The following is a 9,925-nucleotide window of genomic DNA, read 5'->3' on the forward strand; positions in this document are numbered from 1 at the left end:
ATATTGTACTATTCTATTATTGTAATTGTTAAATGTAAATGTACAATCAAGAAAGATGATTTTAATACTTATTTTTTTTAATATTGAAAATATTCAATTTTATTGATTATTTTTGTCAATAAAATTCAATATTTGGTTCTTAAAAAAAAAAAAAAAACTTAAACATTAAAATATATATGCCAAAATATCACTTTACAAATCTCAAAAAAAGTAATATTAAAAAAAAAATATATATAAGATAAAATCCTTAAACAAAACTTTAAAGCTTTTGTTTAATTTGTATTGTTTACTTCCCCTTTGCGTATAAAATATTCATTTTTATTGACAGCGTATGCCAATAATTTTCAATATTTTGAATTCAACATTAAATTAGTTTAATAAATTTTTTTCATTACGTTTGTGATTTCTTTAGAAAATCTTGCTCCCATGAAATAAAAAAAGAGCCATAAAAAAAAACTAGATACAAATAATTATAAAAAAAAAATAACTTTAATTTAAAAATGATAAAATATAAACGTTATATATATAATATAATATAAATATTAGAAAAATATAATATTTAAAAATTTAGTTTATATTGTCTTATTTCATAAATTTTGTCATCAAAAAAAATTATAATTTACATAAATTATTAAAAATATTCAAACTTATTGACAATTTATTTGTCTATAAAATTCAATATTTTTAGAAAGAAAACTGTAAAAATTAAAATAAATTAATATTTCCACATTTTCATATATACCTTTTGGATTTAAATTAAAATTTCCAAAATTAATAAAAAAAAAAAATATATATATATATATATATATATATATATATATATATATATATATATATATATATATTACCAACAATCATATCACTAACAAAAATATTCTTTCTTATTGACTAATATTGTCAATAAATTTTAATATTTTTGAACTATTGTTAAAATTTAAAATAAATAAAAAGATTTAGATAAATTTGTTTACAATTCTTTTTTTGATGATTTATTTATGAAATTGAGCTTAAAAAAAGAGCATAAAGACTAAAAAAATCATTGCTAAGATATATCTACTTTATTGTTAAAAAAATTATTTTTGTTTTATATTAAAATTGTTAAAAGATTATTAGTTATCAATTTAAGAATATTATATATGGAAAGAAACTTCAACTATTAATAAATAATATGATTCGTGTTTAAAAGTAATTTAAATATGCGTTAAATATTTCAAACCAGGCTGAAAAAGTAACGGCCATGTAATGTAAAGAAAAAAGGCAATTCGAATTTTGGGGTATTTTTAAACATGGCAGTAAGAATACCACGGATGACAAAATATGTCATATGGGGCGGGCGGCCAGGGAGAAGAACAACATCTCTTTTCTCCCACAAAAATGATGTAGATTAAGTCAGATTAGGACAAAATAAACAGGCAAGCCTTTAAGACAAAAATGTCTTAAAGAACATAACAATAACCCAGTTCTGAAGATTCAACATGCCATCCCTGCACCATCTGGTAGAGTGAGCAACACACACATCTATACATAATAGTAATTTCTCTCATGGGGAGATTATAAGAAAACACCAGGACTGTCTAAGCATAATTGCTATTTTAGACTTTTCGCCACTCCCAGCTCTGGTGTAACAGAACAACCGGTACATTCAAATAAATTTAAATGTGCAACCGATAAAGCGGAAAGAACCACCCCATCCGACGAGCTAAGCCGCAGCCTTGACCACCGTACCGGATCCGCTTAGCATTGGACAAGAATTTAGCCGTTACGCCAAATTCAAAATCCTTGCGCACCAGGTTGTCACATTTTGGCGCCCAACGTGGGGCCTACTTTATGGTTTTCCCATATCCATCAAATTATTAATTTTTTTAAATTTTCATAGCCCATAACTTGTTATAAAGAATAATTTCTCTCAGTGGTATCCCGGAAGGCAGTCCATTGCCATGCCTGTGTAGTAACATCTGTTAGAAATATTTCAAATTATAAACTACCAACTAAACCTAATCGCATATTATCAGAACAGGAATCATGTATTCTTAAGTTATATAGCTGGATATTACATTTGTTGTTGTTATGATATATTACGAAATGATTTAGAAGGTGTACCAACCAATTTTTTTTTTCAGTATTCCAATTTATGATAATTTGCCTAAAATCCGAGATTCAAATAAAAACAACTTTGCTTAATCTGACTAGATTTTTTGTTATGTTTTTATTAAAGAAAAATTTTACGAAATATTATCTACATCAATATTCAAATCTTATATTAATATTTTAAAATTTTAGCTTAAAACTATATAATATGAGACATTTCTTAACCTATACATTGCCATATACTCGTACATTCAAGCCGTTACGAAATTTCAGCCAATTAATAGATATTGTATTTACCTGAAAAAAATAACACAAAAAAAAATTAATTAATAAATAATTGCTTTGTTTTAATTAATTTATAATATATGCTATATTATATAAATTAACATTTGATTAAACTAACATTTATTTGTAATTATTGTCTTACACTAACCAAAAATAACGTAGTATTGTACAAAATAATAAAAATTGTTTTTGAATTTAAATATTTGTTACAAGAACTTGTTAGGAAAAAGTGATATTTCTGAAAATTACTTATTTTTGAAATTTACTGAATTACTGAAATTTAAAGAATATTTGAAATATTTATCGAACACTTTGTTTACAATTCTGCCTGTTTTTCCATACCGTTTCTCTTATTCTGTTAAAGACGAAGAGATAAATATTTCGGATTTGACCTTTTTGATCACATAACCATGGCATGTAGAACTGGTTCTCGATCATCTAGCCGTATTGCTGCGAGAAATCAAGTCAATACGAACAATCAGAATATAAGTGCGAATTCTAATACAAGAGAGGCAAATAATACTGCCAACTCTAATGCATCGAACCGAGATAACACGGTCAATTCTAATACGTCTGGACTAAATAAGACTGCAATTGAGACAAACCGAAACAATATCACTCCTTTAATGTCTATATCTTCTCGACAAGGACCTCTTACCACGTCGTCAGATTCAATAACGACCCCTCAATATAGCAGTATTACTGCACAAGAAATACACAGAGAATTCTCTAGAATGTCTCGGCAGAATCGTTTACCAGCAATGCCCACTTTGGCAGAAAATAGAAATCCTAGTGACGAAACAGGTGCAGATATTCGCAGTATACAAAACTATGTAAATGCTTCTGTTGGCGCTGCCCAGGCAAGCATTATGCGTTCTATTGAACAGACTCTACAGGTGATGATTCCGGTGGCTATTAGAAATTCGCTTGACAGAGAACGAGATATTTCAATGTCAGGAAACAGAAACATTGACCACGAATCTACTCGACAAGACACATACCGAAACTATACACAACAGAATATACCACCGGATACTCAACAATATCAACGTAACAATTTTTACGACAACAATAGTCATCACCAACCACATCAGTCGTATCAGCCTTATCGACCATATAGTTGCAACCAAGATCCAAATGTAGATATGCCACATAATGTTCCCAATAATTTCAGTCACACGCAGAACTTTACGATGGGCATCAAACCATTCACACCAATGCAACTGCAAAAGTGGGGATTGAGTTTTGATGGTTCATCGAAATCCGTTAGCGTGGAGGACTTTGTTTTCCGAGCCGAATCGTTAAGGTTAGATTACAATTGCCCTTGGGATGTTTTTGTAAAAGGTTTTCACCATTTACTGACCGGACGAGCTCATGATTGGCTTTGGGAATTTCGGCAGCAGAATCCACTGTGCCAATGGGACCAACTGAAATACAATTTTATAAGGAAATTCAGGAATTTCGAAAGCGATTTCGAAATTCAGAGACGGATAATGGACAAAAGACAATTACAATCTGAGCCGGCTGAATCTTTTATTTCTGAAATAAAGAAATTGTGGAATCAAATGCGTTTTCCTATTCAGGAATATGAATTAGTGCGTGTAATAAAGGATAACCTGAAGGACGGACTAATCCAGCTGATTTATCCTAGAAATATTGCGACCATTGATGAGTTGGTAGACGAATGTAAAAGGGCTGAAAGAACCATTACAAAACGGTCATCTTTTCGCCAACCTATCCAAAGCCACAATTTTAGAAGAGTCAATGAGATGCAGGCCGATTTTCCGTCTGATGTAAATGCATATGAAATCGAGGCAGTGAATCATAATTCCAGGCCATTAGTATGCTGGAATTGTAAACAGTCAGGTCACTCATTTATTGACTGTCCAGTCGAGCAAAGGGCAATATTTTGCTTCAAATGTGGGTTCGACGGAGTAACTTCACCAAAGTGTCCTCGATGTTCGGGAAACCCGACGAGGAACATGATGAGAACTGGGCCCACATGTTCACAGTAAAAGGAGACAGCTCAGTAAATAGTGACCTAGATTCGAAAGAATCAACCGGACTTGACAATGAAAATTCCAACCCTAGTATGATACACATTGACACCAGTGACAATGAGGGACCTATGATGACCAGCGACAAACACATTCAGATTGAGATACCAGAATCTACATATGCAGAGGAAAAGAAGAACAATTTTAAAACCATAGTTCCGTATGAACAGCGTTTAGAGAACTATGAGAAAGTACGCACAAGGGTATTCAACGATTTTTCACCTGTTCTTAGCAAACGAATTGTGAAAGCTAGAAGGGGTTATGAAAGAAGAAAACGAGAGCGACGAGAAATCGCATCGGCTTGTTTTAATATGGAAAACGATATAAGACCTTATATGAATGTGAGGATAAACGGTCAGGATTTTAAAGGTTTAATGGACAGCGGCGCTTCCATCAGTTGTTTAGGGAACGCATGTCTGGAGAATGTGAAAAAAATGAACACGACAATAATAGATTTTAGATCTAGCCTCAAAACAGCCGATGGAAAAAGACAGAATATAATAGGAAAAGTAAAGGTAAAAGTGGAATGCGGTGATCGGATAATAGAAACGTTTTTATATCTGGTACCGAATTTGAAACAAGAGCTCATACTAGGTTATGACTTTTGGAAAGAATTAGGAATCAGAATTTGCTTTGAACGTATTGTGAATGAAATTGATTTAAATGAAGTTGAGAATCCTACGGTACATGAGCTAACTCACGAGCAAAATATGTTGTTAGACGAGGTAAAGCGCTCTTTTCGCTGTTATAGCGAACATGGTCTAGGTAAGACGCATTTAGAACAACATACGATTGACGTGGGTAACGCTATCCCAAGAAAGATGCGGTATTTTCCAGTGAGCCCTGCTGTTCAAAGACTTATGTATACTGAACTAGACAGGATGTTAGAATTAGACGTAATAGAAGTAGCGGAGAATGCAGAGTGGAATAACCGTGTTACTCTAGTGGTAAAGCCAGGTAAAAGTCGCCTTTGCCTGGATGCCAGAGAGTTGAACAAGGTTACGCGCAAAGACGCATATCCACTACCTAACATCGACGGGTTGTTATCAAGATTGGGAGACACACATTTTATATCGTCAATAGACTTAAAAGATGCTTTTTGGCAAATTCCTCTGGAGGAATCGAGCCGTCCGTTGACTGCATTCACAGTCCAAGGTCGTCCACATTATCAGTTTAAGGTGATGCCTTTTGGACTGTGTAATGCAGCTCAACGGATGTGCCGCTTGATGGACAAAGTGATTCCTTCAGAGTTGAAAGACCGGGTTTTTGTCTATCTTGACGATTTACTTATCGTGTCACCCAATTTTGATGAACACATGGTTATGTTAAGGACAGTCGGACATAGGCTTTCTGCAGCAGGACTCACAATTAATTTGGGGAAATCAAAATTTTGCCACAAGGAATTGCGATATCTTGGCTATATAGTTGGAGGGGGCAAATTGAAGACAGATAGTAGTAAAGTTGAGGCTATCATGAATATAGGACCACCGAAGTGTGCGAAGGATGTCAGAAAATTCTTGGGAACAGTAGGATGGTATCGTAGATTCATCCACGAGTTTTCCACATTGACTGCTCCACTGACGGATACATTGAAAAAGTCGTCTAAGTTTAATCTAACATCCGAAGCTTTGGCAGCATTTGAGGTGTTGAAATTGCGACTGATTTCCAGTCCAGTACTGGTCAGCCCTGATTTCAACAAGACATTCTACATTCAATGTGATGCATCGTTGGTGCAGTTCTTTTTCAAAGAGATTGTGATGATGGTGAGCATCCAATCGAGTATTTCTCTAAGAAACTGAATTCTGCCCAACGAAATTACACTACCACAGAAAAAGAATGTCTTGCTGTAATCTTGGCAATTGAAAGATTTAGGCAATATATCGAACTCATGGATTTTACTGTAATAACAGATCATTCTAGTTTACAGTGGCTCATGAGGCAGAAAGACCTGAATGGACGATTGGCTCGCTGGAGTCTAAAATTACAGGGCTATAAGTTCACAATTGAACATAGAAAAGGGTCGAAGAATATAGTACCTGACATGTTGTCAAGATTAAATATGGACGAGATTGCATATGCACACACAGGTATGATCAACTTTAATTCTGACGAGTTTCGAAGTGAACAGTATCAAGGGTTGATCGACACAATTGAGCAAAATCAGTCTCGACTACCTGACCTCAAGATAATGGATGGTGTTGTTTATAAGCGTGTAAAATTAAACGGACATGACATTGATAATGAAGATGATTGTTGGAAGATATGGTTGCCTGAAGGTTTGACGGCTGATGTTGTAAAGAAATCCCATGAATACAATACTTCTCATGGAGGCATTGCCAAAACTCTTCGAAATGTGCAACAATTTTTCTATTGGCCTAGCATGATAATTCAAATAAGGAAATATGTTTCTGATTGTGAGATATGTAAAGAATCGAAACACCCTAAACAAACATTAAGGCCACCTATGGGCAAGGAAACTATGACATGTCGACCATTTCAGAAAATCTATATAGATTTTCTTGGTCCATACCCACGCTCACGATCGGGAAATACGTTCATATTTATTGTTTTAGATCATAAGACAAAGTTTGTCTTATTGAAAGCCATGACGAAAGCAACCGCGAAACATGTCAATAAATTTCTTATAGATGAGATATTTCATAAATTCGGTGTGCCCGAGATAATCCATTCTGATAATGGCAAACAATTTATATCGGATACCTTTCAGAATGTTTTAAAAGATTTTGGCATAAAGCACATAAGAACGCCAATTCATTCACCACAGTCTAACGCCAGTGAGAGGGTGAACCAAAGTATTCTTAGCAGTATTAGAAGCTACCTGCAGACAGATCAGTCACGATGGGACGAAAATTTGTCACGCATTGAATGTTCACTGCGGTCTACTGTTCACACCTCAACTGGTGTGACACCATATTTCGCTCTGACTGGCTATAATATGATTACGCATGCTGACGCATACGAAATATTAAAAAAATTAAATGCCTTGTCAGATGGTGAATCACAAATATTACCGAAGGCGGCACAGATGCAAATTCTATCGGATAGGATAAGGACAAAATTACATGAGGCTTATAAACGAAACGAAAGGACGTATAGTAAACGATCTAGACTTGTTCAATTTAAACCTGGACAAGAAGTCTTCAGAAGAAATTTTGTCCAGAGCAATTTCACAAAAGGAATAAATGCAAAGCTATGCAAACAATGGCTTAAATGCCGAATAAGGAGGAAAGTAGGAAATTGCCAATATGAAATCGAAAATTTAAATGGAAAATTGATCGGATTAATACACGCGCAACATTTGAAACAATGACAATATAATTACCCAAATCACAACTTAAATCTACCTCGAATCATGTTTTAAATTATTCTCACCAATTGATGTTTGTTTGTAGATGAGTAAACGTCTTAGTTGACAATACGCGCCAGGTACGAAATATTCCGATTATTTGCATAAATATACCAGTAACCATTTCCTGAAAATGAAAGGGAAAATATATTAGAATCGGTATATATAAATGTACCTGAAATGAGAAAAAGAAGGTATTAGAAAAATGAAGTAACAGAAATTTCCAAATAGATTTATTTATACTTATCTTTGTCAAACAGCCATTCACACATTATCACATCATCCACAAATATTCCACACCATCCTGTTTTCCATTGCTCATGTTATTTGTCTGGCAATAATGCATTCAGGTAATTAATGTCATAGCCAATTTCCTCAAAGCATATCGTATGTGGAAAAAACCCAAACACATTTTCCATTTTCAGATAGGATTCTTGGCACAAACAGCAACAACAACAATGGTGATTGACCCATATATTTCACAGGTACAAATCCAAAAGATATGATCCTTTTATTGTTTTCATGACAACATTCGCATTTCACAAACTCATTATAAACAAACATCACCATACAGCTGTATCCATACTAGTTGACATCGACCTTTTCGTTCTGTTGGAATTTTCCACAATCCCTTTTCTTATATTGTTTAGTTCCAATGCAATAAATTCTGAAAAAGGAGAGTATTTTTAACGTTTTTTTATTATCTATGATTTCTCAACTTACCCTTTTGTTCCATTACTTGTTGACACCAACAACAAAACAACAAAATAGATATGTGACCATCAGCGAAACAAAAAAGCAACGATATGCCGGCCGCTTAAGCAATTTTTTTTGCAGGGCCATCAACAACAATTCATATAAATTTATCCCAATTATTTTTCCTTCACGGGTTACGTAAAAATAACTGGCTTTGTGATGAATGCTTTTAATAAAAACTAAAATTTTGTTAGCCTTCCTCGACTAATGTTTATTTTGTTTTTTTTTGCTTCTATATTTGGAAAAGAGTCATTCACAATAGAAGCATGTCAACTTCAAAGAGGTAGAACATTGATGGTATTGCCACCTACATTATGTATCATACACACATGGAATTTTCATTATTAAAGGATTCTGTTGATTTTTTTTTTAAATTTGATTTATAATGCGCCCAGGACTTAAAATTGGTCACCGATAAGAAAGAAAGTAGATTTGCCTTATCGATAATTAAATGGGGCATTAATGTGAACGGCGTTAATGTGACCGGCGTGGGAGTTGGGTTGTAATTGAGCTTTGTGTTTTTCAAGAGAGGATCTCTTTCAGTTTCGGGAAGCGTAAGCATGCACACCATTTGAAGGGACGATCAGTAGTAACATTATAAAACTCTCAATTAAGAAAATTTTGAAGATTAAAAATAAAAATAAAAAAATATAAAATAGTTTTATTTACCTGTGTGAGCAAAAGAATTTAAGAGGATAAAAATTTGGAGAAATTAAACGAGGGTAAGAGACAAATAATGGGAAACACGTGTAATATAAGAAAATGAACATTGAAATATATATCTACATAGCGATTTGGAAAATAAGTTGAATAAAGAAAATGAATAGAAGCTAAAATGAATAAAAAGTTAAAAGATAAATAAATAAAGAGAATAACATATTGCACATTTTATCACAGATGGAGATATATATTTCAATGCAACTTGTTTAGAAATATTAATTTATTCAATTTAAGTAAAGTGTTCAAAAACCTATATTTGCTAGGGTGAGGAATATATATGAGAGCCATCTCTATTCCTCAGGACTACATTTGGCCAATATACTGGAGAGTCATCTAGATCTGGGCCACATGTGCCACAAGTACATGAGAGCCATCTTTATTCCTCTAGATTAATTTTGAATTAATATCTGAGAGCCATCTGAGTCTGGGTAATATGAGCACATGAGGGCCACCTGTACTGTATGCCCTGAAACCCAATCCACGTGGTGAGTTTGCCAAACTGGTTGTTGCAGAAGGTCAACACTGGTATAAAAGTCGTGGTTGTCAATACACAGCAAAGAAAGGGAAAATATCAAGGTAAAACAAATCAAAAACAATTTTTACAAAAAAAATCATGATATTAAAAAAAAAAAAAAATAACGTCGTTGTGTGT

The 9,925-nt window shown here is 33.4% G+C and overlaps 1 long non-coding RNA gene across 1 annotated transcript; it reads right to left on the reverse strand.

The window, feature by feature from the left end:
- Positions 1–2,172: 2,172 nt before the first annotated feature.
- Positions 2,173–8,780, reverse strand: LOC142225890 (uncharacterized). Its single transcript, XR_012719487.1, has 3 exons — positions 8,521–8,780; positions 7,824–8,464; positions 2,173–2,385 (listed from the first exon to the last, which is right to left on the reverse strand). It is a non-coding gene; the product is annotated as an uncharacterized LOC142225890 (long non-coding RNA).
- Between the last annotated feature and the right edge of the window lie 1,145 nt (positions 8,781–9,925).

This window comes from Haematobia irritans, chromosome 2, assembly GCF_050003625.1.
Source record: "Haematobia irritans isolate KBUSLIRL chromosome 2, ASM5000362v1, whole genome shotgun sequence".
In the NCBI taxonomy this organism is placed as follows: Eukaryota; Metazoa; Arthropoda; class Insecta; order Diptera; family Muscidae; genus Haematobia; species Haematobia irritans.